The sequence below is a fragment of the Neovison vison genome, chromosome 4, assembly GCF_020171115.1.
Source record: "Neovison vison isolate M4711 chromosome 4, ASM_NN_V1, whole genome shotgun sequence".
Lineage (NCBI taxonomy): Eukaryota > Metazoa > Chordata > Mammalia > Carnivora > Mustelidae > Neogale > Neogale vison.
Window position 1 is genome coordinate 195,351,459 of NC_058094.1, and position 24,651 is coordinate 195,376,109.

A 24,651-nucleotide genomic window follows, 5' to 3' on the forward strand; every position below is an offset into this window, starting at 1 on the left:
TGTACTTAGGGCTGAACTGTGTTTGCTCAAAATTTTTAAGTTAAAGTCCTAACCCCCAGTATTTCAGAATGCAACTTTATTTGGAGAGAAAACCTTTAAAGAGATAATTAAATTAAAAGGAGATGGAAGGGTAGGTTCTAATTCAACCTGACTGGTGTCCTTGTTAAAGATTAGGACATATAAAAAGATACCAGGAACATTTGTGCATAGAAAAAAGATAATGTGTGAGTGCAGCAAGAAGGCAGCCATCTGCCAGACGAGGAGAGAGGCCCTCAGAAGAACCCAAATCTGCCAGCACCTTGATTTTGGGCTTCTAGTTTCCACAACTGTCAGAAATAAATCTCTGTTATTTAAGTCACCCAGTTTGTGTGGTATTTTGTTTGGGAATCTTAGTAATCAAATATACTCTTTCTTACATAAAATACTGAAAGAAGCCATGTCAGGTAGTTACTTGAATTGTTACAGAATTATAAGGAAAGTGAATACCAACTCATGTTCAAGGATCTTTTAGAAATCTAAGAATAAATGAAATCGATGTGGTGTCTCAGCCATCATGTAAGTGGAAGCTTATAATTCTTTTAGAGATATTCCGAGGTTAAATTATGCTTTTCAGAATGCTTTGGTTAATCCCCATTTTATAAATCTAAGAAGAGTAACAAGTCTATTTAACAAGAAAATGTTTAGATGCTGCACTGGAAATGATTACCACATATTAAAGAGTTGGTCTGGAGGACTAAAACCTGTTACAGAATATTAAATGATACCTTTTTTTAGAGTCCAAATTGGTAAACAGTTTCTTTGTTGCCCTCAGTTTGACATTGAAGAATTTATTTTAAATGCACAAGAAGCCACATTTTTGTTGCATCTTGAATTTATTTTATTTTTTATTTATTTATTTTTAAAGATTTTACTTATTTATTTGACAGAGAGATAGCACAATTAGGCAGAGAGGCAGGCAGAGGGAGAGGGAAAAGCAGGGAGCTGAGCAGGGAGCTTGATTCAGGGCTTGATCCCAGGACCCGGCATCATGACCTGAGCCGAAGGCAGCTGCTTAACCAACTGAGCCACTCAGGAGCCCCTGTCACATCTTAATTTTAGATAGGAGTCTTCCATACAATTAATTATCAGTTATTTTTGGTACTAAAGACATTTGAATGACCATAAGCCTTCAGTTTAATTGCAGTATCTTTTATTTTCCACCACAACAGTGATGTTTGGTATAGCTTTGCTATTATGGGTTATGCCTGCTACATCAGTCAAGGCAGCAGTTCAGAGGGTTTAATTAGTAAACTCAGTAAACCTCGCTATTCCATCTCTTCCACCATTTTTTAAAAACTGGTAATGTGCTTTTATTTATTTATTTTTAAAATTAAAAAAAAATTTTATAGACATATAATGTATTATTAGCCCCAGGTGTACAGGTCTGTAAATCACGAGGTTTACACACTTCACAGCACTCACCATAGCACTTACCCTCCCCAATATCTATAACCCCACCGCCCTCTTCCTATCCCCCTCCCCCTGGCCACCCTCAGTTTGTTTTGTGACATTTAGAATCTCTTATGGTTTGTCTCCTTCCTGATCCCACCTTGTTTCTTTTATTTTTTCCTAACCCCCAAACCCCCCACATTGCATCTCCACTTCCTCATATCAGGGAGATCATATGATAATTGTCTTTCTCCAACTGACTTACTTTGCTCAGAATAATACCCTCTAGTTCCATCCATGTCCTCACAAATGGCAAGATTTTATTTCTTTTGATGGTTGCATAGTATTCCATTGTATATATAAACTACTTCTTCTTTATCCATTCATCTGTTGATATACATCTAGGCTCTTTCCATAGTTTGGCTATTGTGAACATTGCTGCTATAAACATTCAGGTGCACGTGCCCCTTTGTATCACTATGTTTGTATCTTTAGTGTAAATACCCAGTAGTGCAATTGCTGGGTCGTAGCGTAGCTCTATTTTCAGCTTTTTGAGGAGCCTCCATGCTGTTTTCCAACTTGCATTCCCACCAATAGTGTAGGAGGGTTCTCCTTTCTCCACATCCTCGCCAACATCTGTCATTTCCTGACTTGTTAATTTTAGCCATTCTGACTGGTGTGAGGTGATATCTCATTGTGGTTTTGATTTGTATTTCCCTGATGCCGAGTGATATGGAGCACTTTTTCAGTGTCTGTTGGCCATCTGGATGTCTTCAGACAGAAATGTCTGTTCATGTCTTCTGCCCATTTCTTGATTGGATTATTTGTTCTTTGGGTGTTGAGTTTGCTAAGTTTCTTTATAGATTTTGGACACTAGTCCTTTATCTGATATGTCATTTGCAAATATCTTCTCCCATTCTGTCAGTTGTCTTTTGGTTTTGTTAACTGTTTCCTTTGCTTTGAAAAAGCTTTTGATCTTGATGAAGTCCCAATAGTTCATTTTTGCCCTTGATTCCCTTGCCTTTGGCAATGTTCCTAGGAAGAAGTTGCTGCAGCTGAGGTCGAAGAGGTTGCTGCCAGTGTTCTCCTCAAGGATTTTGATAGATTCCTTTCTCACATTGAGTTCCTTCATCCATTTTGAGTCTATTTTCCTGTGTGGTGTAAGGAAATGGTCCAATTTCATCTTTTCTGCATATGGCTGTCCAATTTTCCCAACACCATTTGTTGAAGAGGCTTTTTTTTTTTCATTGAACATTATTTCCTGCTTTGTCTAAGATTAGTTGACCATTGAGTTGAGGGTCTATTTCTGGTCTCTATATTCTGTTCCACTGAATAATCTTTGTGTCTGTTTTTGTGCCAGTACCATACTGTCTTGATGATGACAGCTTTGTAATAGAGCTTGAAGTCCAGAATTGTGATGCCACCAACTTTGGCTTTCTTTTTCAGTATTCCTTTGGCTATTTGAGGTCTTTTCTGGTTCCATATAAATTTTAAGATTATTTGTTCCATTTTTTTGAAAAAAAATGAATGGGATTTTGATAGGGATTTCATTAAATGTGTGGATTGCTTTAGGTAGTGTAGACATTTTTACAATATTTGTTCTTCCAATCCATGAGCATAGAACATTTTTCTATTTCTTTGTGTCTTCCTCAATTTCTTTCATGAGTACTTTATAGTTTTCTGAGTATAGATTCTTTGCCTCTTTGGTTAGGTTTATTCCTAGGTATCTTAGGGTTTTGGGTGCAGTTGTAAATGGGATTGACTCCTTAATTTCTCTTTCTTCTGTCTTGTTGATGTTTACCACCATTTTTTGATGTGTGACTCTTAGTTAATCTTAAATGTTAAACTCTGTGTAAAACATGATTATGGATATCTTCTATCATATAATAATACATTTTTAAATAAAGACTATAAGATACACAAAAATGTACTGTTCATACATGAGTAAAAATGATATTTGAAGACCACCTGATACTCATAATTTACTCTCATAATAAATGTGAATTTTCAATTAATATATATATCTGTATGATAGTCACTTTTTAATTTAACAGTGATCAGTGTATGAGATGTTTTGCTTTGTTATTTCTTCTCCATGCATTTGTCTGATCAGATATAACCTGTAAGAAATGGTGAACAAGGCGTATTAAAAGGAAGAAAATTTTAATTGGCACATTTTCAAAGTTGAGAATAGTTTTGGTAAAAGATGCGTATTTGGGAATTTTAACTATTCATTAATATTAAATTTACAGATTATTTATGAAGTAGTCTCTATTATATTATGGAATTTTTAAAGTTTACAAATCAAATTCAAATAATATATAAAGCAAATTATTATAATGCTCTTTGTCATTTTATACAAGGTAAGGTAACTGAAACATGGACATATAAAGTAACAATAACTAATGAAATAGGTTTAAACTAGAATTGTACAGAAATGATCAAAGGATTATGCGACTTTTAGTTCCATTTTCTCTATCCCTGGAAAAGTATAAAATAACTGCATATCATACCAGCCACTAAGAAAATTCTTTGCTACTTTGAAAACAGCCAGAATTGTCCATAGAAATTCATGCAAAAGAATACAATTCCATACTGAATTGTGATTATGGATTGAAAATAGATTATATATGAAATGTGTACATATTTCACTGATGATTAAGATGGATAACAGGATGCACACAGAATGTTTTAGATATCTTACAATAAATATCCCCTCAAAAGAAAACAAAACCAACATATTGATATAACCTTCCCATCTTAGATTTCATTGTCAGGCTCCAAATGTACAGAGGGTTAATATGTCCATTTCTTCCCTCTCAACCTTCCTATTTATAGACTTTAAAAGATTGCCATGACTGGTTTAAGAAGAAAATGTCGAAAGGTTATAAAACACTGCAGAGAAAACATTTTTAATGAGTCTTCCAGAACTCTGAAATAAGAAAAATCAGAAATAAGTTTATTATAATGAAACTGGTGTTCAAGACACGTTTTCTAGTATTAGTTCTTCCTATCTGTATTGCATAATTAGTGGTAGGCAAGTTAGGTTGTAAACTGTGAGAAAAACAACATATTTTCCAACTCTGGCTCCTTGCTCTGCTGCAGGCAGCTGGGAATATTTTCCAGAAATAGAAGGTGGCTGTAACAAACAATAAAATATAGGGAGTGAGAGCCACGATGATCTCTTTTTCACATCTGTCATCACTGCACATACTGACAGATATATCAGAATGCCATGTGAATCTGAAGGCAATGTGTCAAAATCTGTGGGTATGCCTGGTCCCAAAGGATTTATTGCTTTATTAGGAACCAAGTGAAGAACTAAAATAAAAGAAATTAAAATAATGAATTTATATTCCCTAAAACCTGGAATGAGATTTTGAATGCTATAATAAACGTGCTTCAATTACACATACGTCTGCCTTTACCTATTGCTCTTTTTAAAAAATGCCACTCTTTGGTTTTCTTTTAAGTCAGAAATGCAAAGGGTTGAGTTTTGGTACTTAATAGTGTGATGGTCTTGAAGACTCCAAACCCAAATAATAAAACTGGCTGAAGGTTTTTTTTTTTTTTTTTTTTTTTTACTTTTTCTTCTGATCAAATCACTAAGAAAAGTGAACCAGTTGTCCACATTGCTTCAGCCTGAGGTCATATCCTCTCAAATGGGTAATTATATGACCTTATTTCTAAATATGAGTATGTCAAAAAGGATTCTGAATGGGTTGAAAAACTTGGGTCCTGACAGCTCTTAGGAACTGTGTGACTTTAGAGAATCATTAATCAGGAGAATCATTAATCATTAATCAGGATTTAGTTGTGATACTAAATAAAGTATTGTAAATCTTTTGTAAAGAGGAAAATGATATTCATTCATTTATGATTGGGCTAGAGTCATTCATTATACTGGAGTTAAAGCATTGAGACTGTAGATCTAATACTATATGTTTAATAAGTTCTACCATCTTTGTGGGATTTACCTGAATTTAGTTTTTGCAGTAAAAAACTGCTTTATTAAAGATCTGCTAATATCCCTTCCCCCCACCCCCCAAAGATTATGACCTCTTTGATCTTTGGTTAGTCACTTAACCTCTCTGGGATACTAGTTTCCTTTGTAGGAACATAGAGGAATTGGAGTTAGATGATCATTTATGTTCAATCCATTCTTACAGTGTTCTACCACATTCACATTGCTCATTCTTCATGTTGAAATCTAGGACAGCAGGCACAAGGACCTTTGGACTCAGCATTTCCTGTTTGCACGTGGCTGAATAGGACTGAGATTATCTCCATCACTGGCTTGCCTGTCCAGTTTGTCTTCATATTACAGATTCTGTTACAAAGTGCTTTCTATTTTGGTCATCAGGATTCTTGCTTGTTTTCGCCTGAGGCTTGCAGAGTTATGAGTAAATATTTCATCTGTTAAACTAACACTTAAACTAACCCTTTATTTTTTTTTTCCTGTTCGCATGAAAGACTTGTCACAAAACCAACTACATACTAATGTCACAGAAATACACTGTCAACAATTCAAAATTTTGAACCACAGATATCTCTCCTGAAGATAAAAATTAGAGTTTCAAATGCAATTCTGAATTTTAAAGAACTGTGACTCCTGAACAATCACAGTCCTATTTCCTGTTATACTATTGCTCATGCTTTTTATAATGTCTTGCAGTTTTGACAGATGAAGCCAGTGCATGTTAAGTGACATGAAAGCAATAATAGTAAAAGCACTTTAAGTATAGATAAATGTGCATAGAAAATCATAATTTATATCAAGAAGGTCACAGAGGATTGATTATCAATATTTTAAATTTTACTTTCTGCCTCTTTTTTGATTTAGAATGCTGGTAAATCAATTATCCCTTTTACTCTTTTATTTTTGATCATCTTGTATTAGTTAGGGTTCTCCAGAGAAACAGAACTATTGATCTATAGATCTATAGATACGGTATATTGACATAGATATATAGTTTGTTGTTGTTGTTGTTGTTTTAGGAACTCATGAAACTGTGAGGGCTGGTAAATCCAAGTTCTGTGGGGCAGGACAGGAGGCTGGAGAATGGGAGAGTTGTAATTTTAGTCAGAAGGCAGACTGTTGGCAGAATTCCTTCTTCTGGGTAGGTTAGTTTTTTCTAGGAAGGCCTTCAGTTTATGGGATGAGGCCCACCCACATTATGGAGGGCAGTCTGATTTAACTGTTAATCTTATCTAAAAAATACCTTCAGAGGAACATCTAGAGCAATGTTTGATCAACCAATTTGGTACCATGGCTAACTAAATTTACCCATGAAGTTAGCCATCACATGGCCTTTCATGGGTACTTCATTGTTTTCTCCAAGATATTGTTTTTAGCCTCTCTATCTTTAAGGCTAATCTACCACGTAAGGAATAAGGACTTTTAAATGTGTATCTTCAGTTCTCATCTTTTATCATAGTTCCAGCTGTCTCCTGAATATCTTCACTGGGGTGCCCTTAGACACTTTCATCCAACATGTGTAAGACAAAAACTCATTATCTTTTCTCCCTTATCTACTGCTCTTTTTTTTTTTTTTTTTAATGACGAGATTATTCAGTCTAGAAATCTTGGAGTCATCTTTGAATTATCCCCATTCATCCCTTTCTCTAATGAAATTCCAACTCACTCATTTTCTCAACAGTATTTATTAAATGTCTTCTAGGTGTCCAATAATGTCTTAGGCACTGTAGACAAATTAGTGATGAGGTAGATAATAAACAAATAATACCCCAAATGATTTAATCGTGATAAATGATATGAAGAAAAAACACAGGGTGCTAGGAGATTGTGTAATTGAGGGACCTCATGCAGTGTGAAAGGGACAGTCAAGGTTGGCATAAGAAGGATACACGAGTTAGCTAGGCAAAATTGGGGAGTAAGGAAAGGAACAGTATTTCAGGCAGAAGAAACATCATCTGCAAAGACTCTGATGTAGGATAAAATGAGAAGGAATATGGTGTCTGGCTATTAACTTTGAGTTAGGAACTTATATTCTCATAGTGACCCAGTGATATAGGTATTATTATTATTTTTTAAAGATTTTATTTATTTATTTGACAGGAATTGAGAGAGCATAAGCTGGAGAAGTGGCAGGCAGAGGGAGAGGGAGAAGCAGGTTCCCTGCTGAGCGGAGAGCATGACCTGGAGCTCCCCCACAGGACACTGGGATCATGACCTGGACGGAAGGTAGATGCTTAACCTACTGAACCACACAGGCATCCCTGATATAGGTATTATGATGTAGATATTACATAAATAGATCAATCCTTGTTTTTAACTGAAGAAACTGAAGCTCAGAAACATTAAGGGGCTTACATTTAAACAAGATAAAGTGGCAGAGTGAGGAGGATTCCAGTCCATTCTCTGCAAGAGATTCAGAGAAGAGAACCACTGCCTCTACTCACCCCATTATTGTCCCATTGACAAGACTAAGAAACACCATCAAACTTCTAAGTCATTGGTAAATCCTGGTAAAGCAATGCACAATATTCTTATTTTGCTAGATAAGAATATTTTTTCCAGTGTTTGATTTGCATGATCTCAAACACTTTGGAATAGGTTCACATTAAATAACATGGCATTGATTAAACAATTCAGTTGCCTTTCTGCTCTTAATCTCAGTATTAGTTTATTGACTTCTTTACTAAAAGTAGAAATGACCTTTTTTTAACTTATCAAAATATTTGCTTTAATCTCATATGAATGAAGTCACTATGAATTTCAAATTGGCTAGATTTCAGAATAATTTACTTCATAGTTTTTTTTTCCCCCTTGCAGGAAGAAGTAACCCTTCTAATTAGACTATAGTATCTCTTCAAAATAGAATAAAATTTAAGTGAATTCCATGAAATTCCCTTTTATTTTGCAATTATAAACTTCACCAAAGGAAATAATAGAATTCTTAGAGAATCATTTTGAAATTAAGAAATTTGTCATAGATTTCTAGTTTAATATTCACTCTGGTGGTATTGGCACCAAGTTAGAAATTTTTCAAACAGACTATCAAATGTAAGTGTTCACATAAAGTCAAAAAAAGATGTAAAGAGACAGCAGGTGGTGTGATTGTCTGCTAGTGGCTACTTTTCAGTTTATTGCACTGTAGCTTCTGGCCCCACTACTTCCACAAAACTGTCTTTGTCTGGAGCCTCAGTGAATTCCAGGTGGTTCAAAACGGTAGAAACTTTTTTGTACCATTAGATACAGCAGACCTCTTTTCATTCTTTTCTTAGTTGTGAGGACATCCCTTTCACCATGTTCTTGGTTGGCACTTCTTCTTAGGAGACCTCCAGATGCTGGAAAGGAAGCCTATTAATTCCTCTTCTTGAGCAACATCTCCTTCCTAAATGATCACGTTAATCAACATTACTTTAAATATCATCTATGAGCCAAAGGCTTCCAAAGTATCTTTTCAATCCAGGTCTTTCTTTAGAGCTTCAAGATCATTTATTCATTAACTTCTTTGATATTTCAAATATCAAAAAAATCCAAAAAAGTCCATGAATTTTGGATTTCTTTTAAACATCCCAAACCTAACATGTCTAAAACCGAACTGCTCATCTCCCCTCACATGCAAACCTGCTTCTTTGTCTTCTCATTTCAACCACCATCTATCCAAAAATCTGTCGTCCTTGACTTAACTCTTTTCCTTCCAGTGAATTCCTTTAATCTTATCTTCAAAATATAATAAATATGTCACTTTATTTCATTACTATCACTCTCATAAAAGCTACCATCACTTTTTGCCTGGACTCCTTCAGTAGCCTTATAGCTGGTCTCTTTGCTTTTATTCTTGCTTTTAGTCTGTTCCCCATACAAAGATCATTTAGAAGGTATGGGTCATCATTTAATGTCTCTGCTCAAAATGCTTTTCATTGTACTTGGAATAGAATCAAATGTTACCATGGCTTCCGAGGCCCTATACCATCTCTACCTGTGCCTGTCTACCTGCCCCTATCATGTGAATTGCTCTTCCTTGCTCACTCTACTTCAATATTGTTGACTACCCTTCTTTTGAATCCTCAAATACACCAAGGTCATTTTTGCTTCATTTCTGTTTCTCAAACATGCAAGGTCTTTCCAGCTTTGGGGTTTTATTGTTGTAGCCCTGCCTAAAAATTTCTTTTGATTTTTCTTTTTTTTTAAAATTTTTGTTTTTCTTTTTTTATATTGGCTATTTTTTAAAAATCCTTTCAGGATATTTCTTTAATATTTCCTTCTCAGGGAGTTATTTCCAGGCTGCCCTGCGTAAGTGCCTCCTTCTAGTCCAGAGTCATACTCTCATATCATTCTGTTTATTTTCTGTCCATCACTTGTTCCAATTTAAAATTATCTTTATTACCATTCTCCTCTAGCTAGATCATAAACAATATTTCTGTAAATCTAAAACTAGTCTTAAAGGAAAAAAAATTTTTTAAGGTGATTAAGCAAAGAATAGTTTAAAGTGAAACTGAATGGGAAGAAATCATAGCGGGAGAAAACCATAAGAGACTCTTAACTTTAGGAATCAAATTGAGGGTTGCTGGAGTGGAGAGATGGGTGGGGGAATGGGGTTACTGGGTGATGGGAATTAAGGAGGGCACATGATGTGATGGGCACTGGGTATTATAGGTAACTGATGAATTACTGAACTCTACGTCTGAAACTAATGATGTTCTGTATGTTACCTAATTGAATTTAAGCAAATAAAAAAAGAATTGATGACCTGACAAAGAAACTTGGAAATTTGCAGAAGTCAAAAATGAAATGAAAGCAGGAATTCCTGGATTCATTGGGATTGTTGCATTAGTGAAATGGTGTCTTTTTTTTTTTTTTCCTGGTAAATTATTTTTGTGTTGGAATGAGATGTTGAGAGTTTTTCTGCTCTGGGCCTCTTGTGTATCTTCCTGTCTTGCTGAGCCTGGCTAGGCCAAAAGTGCTAAAATTGCAAGGTCTTTACTGAGCCACTTCTTTAGTTTTTCTCCTGAAGACAATCTTGAAAAGTAAGCCATTTGTCTTATACCATATGTCCCTCTGGACAAAGAAGCCTTGCTTACTTTTTGCTATAAAAACTGGATTCAGGTTTCATCTCCTATAGCACATCCTCACGTACATATAAATTGCCTCCCTCCCTCCTTGTGGCTTTGTGGTTTGGGGCTCAGTGAAGCACAATAGCAACTAGATTGATAATCCTTTTATTATTTTTGCTGTAATCAAGTCCTTTCCTGTGATCCAGAAATCTTGTTCCTCTTCATGGAACTATGTAAGGCTTGCAGAGATATTCTGACAGGCATTCTCTTGGTTATAGCACTTCTTTCTCAACACTACCCTGCTTAGTTAAGCAGCATAAAATCCTGACAAAGAGTGTCAGTTTTCTTCTCTTCTGAAACTCTGATTAAATATGTATTGGCCTTCTTACTATATTCATTTTTTTAAAAATTTCTCTTGTATTCCTTCCATTTCTGGTTCCCTGTTTCCCATGATTTCATTTACTAATTCTCTTTTCATTTGTTTTTCTTATGCTTGCTTAAATTGTCTGTGGAATGTTTAATATCAAGTTATAATTTCTTCTATAAATTCCACTTGTTCTTTATCCAAATCTGCCAGACATTAAGAAAAATGTTCCTGACTCATGTTTTCAAATTCATCTTTTACTTTAAGTACTTTTACACATATCTTAAAATTTTGTTTCTGATAATTCAATAATTATAAGAATAATTCTAAAATATCAATCAGAATAATTCTGAAAATATAATATCTGTTAAAAAATCTGAATTTGTTGAGATTCTATAATGTGTTTTTTCCTGCTTTTTTCCCCTTATGGTGCCTATTTCTTTGTGCATTTTGTAATTTTGTAATGTAAGTATATATTCAGTTAGGTCTGATTCAGTGACCCAGCTTGAGATCATTCCTATAGAAAAGGATTTGAATTTGCTTTAGCCAGGTGCCCTGGAGCACTCCAGCCTGACGCTTTTTAAATTAATTACCATTAAGGATGAATCTGTTGCCAAAATTATCAAGAGTAACTTCTTGCTCCCTTAGTGCCCCAGAATTCAAAGCCTAGGAGGAGAATGAAAAGTTTTCCTGCTACTTACTTTTGTCTTTGGTATAAGTTTTTCTAACTTCATCATTTCATTGAGATTATAGATTTGAGTACCTCTACCTTTCCCAGATTATCACCTTATGTTCATTTACAGTTGGTTGTAGTGTGACCTTTGTTCCTTCTTCTAGTAGGGCATTTCTCTTTTCTCTATTTTTGCAGTCCTATCTTAGAAGTTTGACATTCTATTTCTTTTTTTCTTTTTTTTCTGATAAGATTTTATTTACTTATTTTGACAAAGGGAGAGTGAGAGAACAAGCAGGGAGAGTGGCAGAAGAAGAGGGAGAAACAGGCTTCCCACTAAGGAAGGAGCCTGATACGGGGAGGCCCCTGGGATCATGGCCCAAGCTGAAGGAAGATGGTCACCTGAGTGAGCCACTCATGCACCACTATTCCTTTTCTTTTATTATCATTGTTACCCTTAAATTTTAATATGCATACTTAAAATATCTTAGTCTTTCTGTCCTCATTTAGAATAACACAAGCACATTAGATCAACATAACTATAAGTCTTCTTTTCCTATCATGTATTTCTATTTAGTATTTTAAGTGATACCTTTTTTCTTAAAATAAACTTTTAATTGATGTATAATATACATAGAGAAAAATAGACTTAAGGTTCTAGCTCAGTAAAATTTACAAAGATTTTACCTGGTAAACACAAAAATAGGATAGTTATATCATCCCAGAGACCCTTGTATACTCTCAGTAATTACCAAAGGAAGCACATTTTTGACCACAGACTAATTTGACTAAGTTTTGGTTTTGAACTTTATTTAAATAGAATAAGTCAAACATGTAAATACTCTTCTGTTTGGCATCTTTACTCAATATTATTAGTGAGGTTTATCCATATTTTTGTATGCGACAGTAGATTGTTTATTGCTGTAAAGTATTCCAGTGTATAAATATGCATTTTTATCCATTTTAATAGAGGGATATTTGGGTTGTTTCCAGTTTTTAGCTTATACTAATATCAGCTATTATGATGTGATACAAATGGTGCTATGGAAGTGCTATGAAATTTTTTTACATGTCTTTGGTTGCATTTTGTGTGCATTTTTCTGTTGGAGTAGAATTACTATAACATAGAGAAACATATGCTCAACTTACTAGACATTGCCAAGCAGTTTTTCAAAAGTGATTATTCCAATTTACACTCTTACATAAAGTGTTTGAGAATATCAGTTGCACCATATCCTTGCCAATATTTGGTATTGCCAGTTTCTTTCGTTTTAGCCATGGTGGATACATAGTTGTATTTCATTTTGCTCTTAATTTGGATGTCCCTGATGAATAATAACATTGAACACTTTTCAAATACTTAGTAGCCATTTGTCGTTTTTATTTTGAACTCTCTTTTAAAGTACTTTGCCTCTTTTAAACACTGTGTTTTTTTTTAAATTATTGATTTGTTGAAGTATTCTATATATACTCCAGATACAAGTCCATTTTCAGATTAATATACTACAAATACATTCCCATAGTTAGTTCCTTGCCTTTTCGTTCTCTTAATGGTATCTTTTCATAACAATTTATTTATTTAATGTCATTTAATTCATCATTTTATCCTGCTTACAAAATCTTTTCCTACTCTAACATTTTTATCTTTTAGAGCCTGCATTGTCTTACCTTATACATTAAGGTCTGAAATCTACCTGGAAGTGATTTTTTTCTGCATGGTGTCCAACATAAGTCAGTTTATTTTTTGAGTATGGGTATCCAATTAATCTAGCTCCATTTTTTCGAAAAGGTCATCCTTTTCTTCACTATGCTGAATGCAGTGCCATCTTTTTGGCACAAAATTAAGTGCTCCATAAATGTAGGCCTACCTCTGGGCTCCCTTTTCTATTCTGTTAGTCTTTTTGCCTATCTTGCATGAATACCACAGTGCCGTAATTCCTATAGCTTTAAAGCAAAAACAAGTTTGTTCTGTGTATTATTTAACATTGTCTTCTTATTTTTACCCCTGTGTGTTTTCTCCTAAATTTTGAATTATCTTTCTAGTTGAAAAAAAGTCATGCTAGGATTTTGATTGGAATCAAATATCATTAAATTTATAGATCAGTTTGGGAAAATGAAATCTTTATAAAATTGAATTTTAAAATTTATGAACATGACATATCCCTCAATTTATTTAAGCCTTATTTTCTCTCAATAATGTTTTATATATCTCTTTATGTAATATCACTTTTAATTTTTGTGCTATTATTGTCATGCCACCTTGTTTCTTGCCTCTTCCCAATTAACCATTTTTATATATATTACATAATTATTTGGATCTACTAATCTACTTATTAATTTTTTACACGCTATTGATTTTTATATTCTACTCTTTCCATCTACAATTAATTTCTTTTCTATTGACTATGTCTTTGAGTATTTATTTCAGAATATGTTCATAGTATGTAAACTTTCTCAGTCTGTATTAGTCAAAAACAATTTTTATTTTGGCTGTTCTGTACATTTCTTTTTTACTTGGACTTATAATTCTAGTATTGGCAGTTAATTTTCTTCTGAACTTTGCAGACATTTCATTGCCTTTGATTTCTTTTGATACTAATAAAAAGTGTTCTATTATATAATTCTGTTGAAAGCAGTCTTTTTCCTGCAGATACGATCTTTTAACAATATCACCTGTACTTGATAGTCTTCAGATACTTCATAGTCTTCAAATTCCATCAAATTCTCTTTCTGTTTTGTTTTCATTAATCCTGCTAAGTATGTGGTAGTTTTCTTCAATCTGAGAGTATATTCTTTTTAAAAAATTTTTCATTTTGCAAAAATCTTTATATAGTATTCCTTTAAATAGTGGTTCTCCTTAATTCCCTGTTTTCTTATTTCAGAATACCTATTGGACTTCAATTTTTTATCCTCCATGACTTTTAACTTATTTTTCATATTTTCTGTATCTTTAATTCATTGTGTGGCATTCTGATAATTTTTTCAAATATAACTTCCATTTGCCTTATTTTCTTTTTTGCTCCCTGTTCTAATCACTAACCCAATCATTGAATACATCCACTAGGTTTTTTTTTGTTTTGTTTTGTTGTTTTTTTAGGTGGGAAAGAGAGAAAGAGTGGGCAGGGGGATGGAAGGGTGAGGGAGGGAGAGGGGCAGAGGAAGAGAGAGAATTTACTTGTCACAGAGACAAGCAGGCTTCAAGCCTAGTAGGAGCTCAATCCTGAGATCATGACCTGAGCTGAAATCAAGAGTCAGATGTTTAACTGACAGCCACCCAGGTGCCCTTCACTAGTTTTTTATTTTAATTTAAATAACTAAATATGTAATTTTTAGAATTCTTACTTGGCTCTTTTTCAAGTCATTCTGCTGTTTTCTTATGACTAATTGCTTCATAGTTTTATTTCTTTTGTTCATCTTTTTGAAACTTATATGTACTAATTAAAATTAACCTTTCAGGTAAATTATTTTATTTTATTTAGATCTTGAGATTGGAATTTTCTATTTGTATGGCTTTCCAACTCTTCCTCTTGCTAGTATTCATATAAGTTATATTTGTGACTTTGAACTTTAGCAGTGGTTAATTTTATTGGAGGATTTGTTGTATCCTGCACTGTAGAAGCATGAGTCTGGTGGTGTTTCATTCAATTCTCTCTGCTTCTGGAAGTTTAAAATAAATAAATAAATAAATAAAAAATACTTCTTTGGCTTTCCACAGAGATGAGCTTAAAGACTTTAACCTTTTTTGTGTATAGCTTATCATTATAGTTGCTTGGAGAAATTGTTTTCACCCATGTTGGGAGCAGATAGCAAGTTTTTGTGATGCCTGAAGAACCAGAAGACAGAATTTCTCTAGCTCCTGTTTATGGGCAGAGTTACCCTTCACGGATCTTGGCTTTATATTTGGGCTTACAGTTCAACTTTCTACTTGTTATTTTCCTGAGACCTCTGATGTGTTCATGTGCAAGCTTTACATTCTCAGCCTCTGCCACTAAGATCTACATACTTTAATCCTAATGAACTGTTTGACTTTTGCTTCAGATTATTCCTTTGAATATTTCTTGTTTCTGGAACATTGGGTTTTCCATTCCATTCCTTCTTTCCATCACTCCCTCCCACCCACCTTCCTTCCTTCCAATTTGACCATATATTAAAAATAATTTGAGTACATTTTACCTAACATTTTCATATGTTTAGATCATGGCGAGACAATCATCCTGATCAGATTTCCTATCCAGAACTCAAAATATATAGAAAACTAAGTTTTGCAGTAGATAACATCCTATCTCTATAATTTTTATAATAATGAATTATAAATTTTTTGTTCTTAAATTATATCATTATTTCATTAACTACTTTTTATAATTATAAACTTATGAAAAGTCACTTAATGTTAGACAATGTGTTAGTATCTGTTTTACATAAATATTGTTCACTCACCTAGACCATTATTGTCTAGTTGAGGAGAAATGGAGAAATAAATACTATTACACATAAATGACAACTACAGAGTGCTTTGAGGGGCTGATTTTATATTGGAGAGATTTTTAGGAAAATCTTTCTCAGAAAGTGATATTTAAGCTGATGAGAAGAAACTCACCAGCTTAAAAGGTAAGGAAGAAGACCTCAGACAGAAAGACCATTGTATGTAAAGGTAGGAGAAAACTTGATACCTTTGAAGAACTGAAATAAGACCAGCATCATTGGAGTGTACTAGGAAGGGGGGAGACTTCCCAACTTGAGAGTCAGGTCATTTAAGGTCTGACTGACCTTGTAAAGGAATTAGTTTTGTTCTGAATGCAGTGGAAAACATTGAAAGGATATTACATATATGGTGGTGTGGCCTTATAAAATATCACTTTGATTGCTATTTGTAATAGAGTTAAAGGGGGAAAAAAAGGAAGAAAAATTAGGAAGTTGTTTCAGAAGTCTAGGCAAGATACAATAGTGAATTGAACTACAATGGTAAAGATGGATAGAAGGGGAAGGGAGAGAATGGCATATTTGATTATATAAAAAATTCTACAAGTCATAATGATATCTAAGTGTGCATCTCTCTGGGGCTTGATTGAGAGGTCCATTTTAGCCTATAAATTCAGGGGATTTAATCTGGATTTCAAAGGGCTTTCAAATTTTTAAAATTTAAGTTTTGAGTCTATGGGCCTATGTGAAGTTTTCTTGGGAGACAGGCCAAACCCCTTATTTTCAAAGTTTCTATATCCCTAGATACCAAAAACTCCTGATTTGGGGGAGTTGTTTATAGATACTTATTCTCTTAGGTAGTCTTTTGATAAGGATTTTTTGATAAGATAACTAAAAATTAGCAAGAATCCCTTGGCAAAGACCTAGAAAAAAATATGTTCTATATAGGCATGATATTAAAAATATTTAACAACTAATATTTCACTGACATATACCAGTAAGGATAGATAGCACAATCAGAATGGATATTGGCTATAATCAACAGCTGTTTCATTACTGGTGTACTGCAGCCAGATTCTATCTTGTCAGTTAAAGGGAAAATTTAGTTGTAATCAACCATGAAGAGTATAGCATTAAAATCCACTTATAATAATTGAGGGATGATGTCTACATACAGGATAAATCCATCACTCTTTATGGTAGTAAGTCATGGTTCCACATTGAGTAGCTTATCTTCTAAAATAAAATTGAGTTGTAGAACATGGGTTAAAAATACTATAGATACTAAGAAAGTATACCATTAAATTCAAGCAAGTTGTGCTTTTTAAAAAATTTCACATCCATAGGATTCATCCAACAGAATAAAAAGTGGAGAATTAACTGAAATAATTTAAAAATAATAAAACATAATTTTAGAAACTGAAAATTGTTGTTTTCAAGCTTTGTTCCAAGGAGATATGACATAAAAGGCAATGAGAGCACATGAAGAAAAAGTGTTTTTTTTTAATCTGTTCTAGAACCTTTCAATAACTTGAGAGGTATCAAGGTCTTAAGTAATGAAAGTAGTACAAGTAGGTTTATTTTACAACCCAAGCAAATGAAAATATATATAACAGAGAAACTGAAACCAGACACATGTTTTAAGACTAGCCTGAAATGATAGTTTAAGACTAGCCTGAAATGAAAAAAGTCTAAATGATAAGCTATTCTTGAAAAGATACAGTCTTGTTTTTCTGTAAGTACACACAGTTATTTAACAAGTTATTTTCAAACCATTTTAAGCAGAGCTCCTATGGTTCTTCATTTCAAGAATTACTGAGGCTGACTTGTAATCAAAAACATCCATTTATGTAAATATTTGCTAAAAATCAATAAATGATTATACTTAGGTTATTTAGAGGTTCAATATCATCTCCTGTAATTTGGCCTATATTGTTAATTTGATTAACAATTGCTTTTTCATAGTACATACCCCAGGCTTAATTATCATAAATCATAAATTAGTATTGTCCAAATTATTGAAGTTTGACTATTCTTAAAGATGAATTCCTTTAAATGAAAATAATCTCCATCTATAAAAACTGATGAAACATTAATCTCTAGGAAAACATGTTTTTGGCATAATACTTTTTTTTTTAATATTTTTAAATTTATTTTAGAGAAAGAGAGAGTGAGTGTGAGGGGGGGCAGAGGCAAAGGGAGAGACAGAGGAAGAGAAGCAGACTCCTTGCTGAGCATGGAGCCCCATGTGGGGCTTGATCCCATGACCTTGAGATCATGACCTGAGTGGAAAGGGTTGGACACCCAACTGACTGAGCAACCCAGGTGCCCCTTTGGCATCCTGCTTATTATAAACTGTCTTGGCTGTGGTAGACTTGAGAGTTAAATATGCCAGTCATGTGAACTTAAGCATACCTTTCCTTCCAAATATATATTTATATCCTTTCATTTTTTCAATAAATATTATTAATGTTCCTTGGGTGACAGATATTATTCTGAGTTCAGAAGATAAATGAGTGGACAAAACAAACTCTCTACTATCATGGAATTTACATTTCCAACTGTCTAATGAGACAAAACAGATAACTCAATAAATAAGTGAAAATATTATGTTAGAAGGCGAAGAGGGCTAAGGAGATAGTTATGGAAGGGGAAGAGCAAATGTGTTATAGAGGATTGTAATTTAGGTAGGGTCACCAGGAAAGGACTCACCAACAGGGTAATTGAGTAAAAATTTAAAGAAGGTGAGAGAATAAGATATGCTAATTCTTAAGGAAGAGCATTCTAGCATAGGAAATATAAAGTGCCAAGATCTTGACACAGTAGATTACTAGAAATGTTAGAGTCATAAAAGAAGAAAAGCAATAGGAAATGGGATCTAGAAGAAACTGCTCCAGATGTCATGGGACTTTGTAGACTTTTATGACTATGGTTCATGTTCTGGCATATAGAGAACCACTGGAGGATTTAGAGTAGTCCATTGACATTACCTGCCTGTAGTTTTAGAGACACCACCATTCTTGCTGTGCTTCAAGTAGACCAAAGGGGATCAAAGGGCAGAAACAGAGATATTAATAGGAAAATACTATGATAATCAGGAGTAAGAGAAAGGTGATTTGGTCAGGTTAGGATCTGTGAAAGTAGAGTTAGTTGGATTGCGATTATATTTTGGAGGTAGAATAATTAGGACTTTTCTGATGGATTAGATGTTGGATGTGAGAGTGAGAAAGACCAGAATGATTGTAATATTTTAAAAATAATCTTTTATTTTTAGAATAATATTCTAAAATATCTAGAATATCTAATATTCTAGATATTTTAGGATAGTGTTAGAATTACTGAAAAATTACAAAGATAATACAGTTTCTGTATATCCTACATCCAATTTTGTTTATTACTAACATCTTACTGTTGCATGGCACACTTTTTATAATTAATTAACCAATATTGATACATTATTATTATTATTTTTTAAAATATTTTATTTATTTATTTGACAGAAAGAGATCACAGGTAGACAGAGAGGCAGGCAGAGAGAGAGAGAGGGAAGCAGGCTCCCTGCTGAGCAGAGAGAACAATACGGGACTCGATCCCAGGACCCCGAGATCATGACCTGAGCCGAAGGCAGCGGCTTAACCCACTGAGCCACCCAGGGGCCCCGATACATTATTATTAATTAAAGTTCATACTTTATTCAGATTTCTTTAGTTTTTGCCTGATTTCCATTTTCTGTTCCAGGATCCCATCCAGGATACTACATTACATTTGATTGTCATGTCTCCTTAGAATTCTTCTTAGGTATGACAGTTTCTCAGACTTTCCTTATTTTTGATGACCTTTGCAGTTTTAAAGAGTACTAGTCAATTTGAAGAATGTCACTCAGTTGAGACTGGTCTGATGTTTTTCTCATGATTAGACTGGAGTTATGTATTTTGGGGAGGAATACCAGTTCAATTTTCATCACATCATCTCAAAGGTGACTTTAATCAGCATATCTTATCACAGTTGATGTTAAACTTAATCATTTGGATAGGGTAGTTTTTGTGAAATTTATCTACCATAAAGTTACTCTTTTTTCTTCCTTTCTATGCTGTGCTTTTTGGAAGAAAGCCACAAGGTACAGCCAACACTTAAGGAGTAAGTAGTTAATGCCTCACTCTTTAAGGGTTGAGTATCTACCTAGACTATTTGGAATTCTTCTTTTTGGGATGTTTGTCTTTTATCCCTATTTGTTTGTGTTATTGGTATGGATGCATGGATATTTTATACTTTCGGTTAAAATCCAATACTACTTATATTTGTTGCTCAGTTGTTCCAGATTTAACCATTGGGAACACTTTCAGTTGGCTACTATGTCCCTTTGACATACCACCATATATATGGAGGTGGAAAGAGAGTGAACATGTGAGTGAGTGAGAGAGCAGGAGAACAAGAGACTTAGAGTATTTTCTTACTTTTTGAAACAGTAACATTATTTAGGCTTATCTTTTATGGTTCTTGCTCCAGTCCAAGAATTAGCAATATCTCCAGTTAATTCTGGTTCCCTTTGTTGGAGAAAGTATTTGAAACCAAAATTTTGGTGTTGGGTGTGCTCATTACCACTGGGGTGTCATAGATTCTGGTCCTCCTAGATCACAGAGCAAGGAATTATATGCCTGCCTGCTAACCTATGTATATATACATATATATAAATATTTCTCTATGTAGATAACTGTGTTTCTATTAAGCCAAACATGAGTTCATACTAATGTCTCCACTTCTAATTCATTACCAGATACCATGTTGATCATTATAGCCATGTCTTGTTGCTTATTGGTGATTTCCTGCTCCAACAGTGGGAAATCCGGTGTACACCATCTGCCATCCATGTACAAAATTGTTCAATTCCAGTATACATGTGTGGCAGTTTCAGAATTATTAACCTATACAACTGTGTCATGTAACTTTATTAATAAAGTACAGTGCTTATATATTATACTTGTGCCCTTAATCTTATAGATTCTATTCATTTCTAATGTTAACTTAAGTCAGCACCTTTGCCGCATCCCCTTCAGTGAGGGTATTTCATACATTTGTAAAACACTTAGATCATTATCACGTTCTATAATCCATTCTGAAATCCTCTGATGTCCTAAATTTTTTTAATTAGCATGCATTAAGATGTTGTGAAGTTTTATGAGTTTTGACAGATGCATAGTTTCATATATCCACCACAGTAGAATCATACAAAATAGCTAAAAATCTCCCGAGCTTAATCTACTGAACCCAACCCCTCTATCCACGACTTAATACAAACTCATGATTTTGAACTGCAGAGTACAGGGCTTTAAATAATCTTACTCATTTGTATTTGTGTTTATAAGTTTCTTTAATAAGAATATAAGAAGGAGGAACATGATTATGGTTGTTCTGGTTATATGTTGCTGTTTAACAAATCACCCACAGCTCAGTCATGTAAAAGAATGTTTCTTCCATCCTCTCTTTCTCGTTTTTTAATCACAAACTTGCAATTTCTGCAAGGCTTAGCGAGCAAGTCTTATTGTGATTCTTCTACTTTATGATACAACTTTATCCTTTTGGTGAGTGGTCTACTTGTATAAGGATGTTATCCAGTGAAGATTTTGGAAAGTATGTTCAGTGCAATAAGTATTTATTGAGTACTTTTTATGTATAAGGCATTCTGCTAAGTAAGGTGATGAATACAAAAGATAGAAAGGTCAAGAAGAAGAAATTCCTGCCCCCAAGAAACTTGTAGAACATATTAATTTTGATGGAGATTTAGAAGCTATAAGAAAAACCAAAATAGCAGTGGCTTAAATAAGATAAGGTTGTTTTTATTTTTTAAGCTACAATCTAGTATAAATCATCCAGGGTCAATATGGTGCATCCATGATGTCAAGGACCCAGGTGTCTTCTAGTTGTCTATGTAGCTGCTTTACCATTCCTAGGACACAGTTATTTCACAAACACTGTCACATTTGGGTGATGAATGCCAGAAGAAATGATGGAAAGAAAACATATCACTCTCTTTAAGGTCACATATGGAAACACGTATATTAGTTCAGCTTGCATCCCCTTGAGATTTTTTTTTTAAAGATTTTTTTTTAATTTATTTATTTGACAGAGAGAGACCACAAGTAGGCAGAGAGGCAGGCAGAGAGAGAGAGGAGGAAGCAGGCTCCCCGCCGAGCAGAGAGCCCGACGCGGGACTCGATCCCAGGACCCTGAGATCACGACCTGAGCCGAAGGCAGCGGCTTAACCCACTGAGCCATCCAGGTGCCCCCCCTTGAGACTTTTGTCACATGACCACATCTACCTTTGAGGGAGGATGAGAAAGTATTTAGATGGAAAGCCCATTCAAAGATTATATTACTGAATGTAGGTGGGGAGAGTATTTCCACAAAGGAAGTATAAACCTTTTTGAAAGGTTTTTGAAAAAATGACTATGATGTAAAGAAGAATGTGATAGACATTATTAAAGTGATATAAACAGCATGGTTTAGGAATTCAAATGAGATAGAAATTAATTCTGGATTTTAATAAACAGGAATATGTACATACACATTTAATTATGACTAAAACTTTGAAAGACTGAATTCTGATACTCTAGTTGAGTTTTAAGTCATGCTTCAAGAGTGAAAGTTGCTGGATGATAAAGCGAGAAAGGGAAGTCAGCAGCCAGTTGCTGTAGACGACTTTTAATTTTAGGATATATTCTGAAGTGAGATTTGTGGATGGGTTAAATATATAGCACATAATAGATTATTAATAAATATTAGATTTCTTTACTTAAGGATTTAGATATAATTCATTTAGATTTAATACTTCTACTGAGTGTGTTATTTATTTTTAAATAAAGGAAGTAACTTATATAACCTTACTTTGGAGAAGTTGCTTCAATAGTTGACATCAGTCCTCCATGGCTACTTGGTCTCTCTCTCCCTGCAGCAGACGCAGGGCTCTTGGCCTATGTTCTCTGCTCTCATGACCCAGTAGAAGGATCCTGTACACTCTCCACAGAGGGCAGACATAGCAGTAGGGCTGGCCAGGTGCCACATGTTTATGCAGAACATCAGAACATATATTGGGCTTGTAAAAAGGAAAGATATTCCCAAACAAGTTGATAATTCCAGTGGAAATTACGAGGGCTCTTTAACTCTTGGTAAGGAAGTGTTCCAAGTCCCAGCCTTATGGGCTGAGTGGGGGCTGAAAGGCTGTTTGTATGAGATGGCTTTTCTCAGCACAATTCCCCCCATAATTTTACAAAAAGTGTAAAGAAGCTGATAAAAGATAAATTACCTGGATGCACTCTCTTTAAAATAATTATTTGGAAAAATGTCAATAGACAATATTACAGCATAGGTCTTACAGAAATAGTATATATTATTACATGTGAAAATTATAACTAATTACTAAGCATTATATCATATTTATCTTCTTTTAATTATAATGTTCAAGCTTGAGTCAAGTACTATGTCATTGAAAACAAATTATTTTTATGGCAGAGTATGATTCATGGACTTTTTATGTGTGTTCTCGTTTTGGTATTACATTGATTTCTGCTTTTATTATTTCTTGTATTTAACTTGAATTTATTTTGCTCTTCTTTCTCAAGATGGAAACTTAGATTATTTGAGTTATTTGTTCTTTTTTCCCTTTTAGGGGATATTTGTTCTTTTTCTAATAAAAACATTTAATACTATAAATTTAATGCTTTAATAGCAGCCTACAAATTTTGATATATTGGATTTCCATTTTCATTATATTAAAAATTTTCTCAACACATGTGTTTATAGATTATTGTTTAATTTCTGAAGATTTGGGTTTTTTCCCCCACATTTCTTTCTGTTTTTTTTCCTTGCAGTTTTATTCCACTGTGATCTGAAAGTATATCTTGTATAATTTCAGTTCTTTTCAATTTGTTGAGGTTTGTTTCATGGCCCAGAATGTGGTCTGTCTTGGTGAGCATTCCACTGTATGAAAATAATGTGCATTGTGCTCTGATTGGGAAAGTGTTCTCTAAATATCAACTAATATGATAGTATTCTTCAGGTCTGCATATCTTTATGAATTTCTATCTGCTTTTCTACTCATAACTGAAAGTGGATTATTGAATTTTCTATTTTTCCTCAGTTCTATCATCATTCCTTCTTGTGTTGTGAAGTTTTGTTTTTGGGTGCATAAACATTTAAAATTGTTATGACCTACGTAATGATGGTGAAGCTGATTTCCTTATAATATTCCTTATAATTATAATAATATAATTATATTATAATTAGATCTTGTCACTGAAATCTGGTTTTATTTGACATTAAGATAGACACTTCACCTTTTTTACTTAGTGCTTAAAGTAAATGACTTTTCTTTTCTATCTTCTTATTTTTATCCTATGTATGCCTTTATATTTAAAATATTTTACAATTTCTATAATTGTTTCTTATTTTATCTTCCTATCTGAAAAACTTTACCTTTTAATTGGGATTTTCAGATCACTTAAATGTAACGTAGCTAATGTTACTTACATTCTTTTTAAAAAATTAATCTGCCATCTAGTTATCTCTCTCATCTATTCTTTGCTTTCTATATTTTTTTATTGAGAATTTTTGTGATTTTATAAATGTCCACTATTGGATTATTAGTAATACAGTTAAAGGAATTTTTTAGCAAGTGCTCCAAGATTTGCAATGCAAATTTGTAACTTAATCACAGTCAACTGCCAAATACTACTGTTTCACTTCATGTATA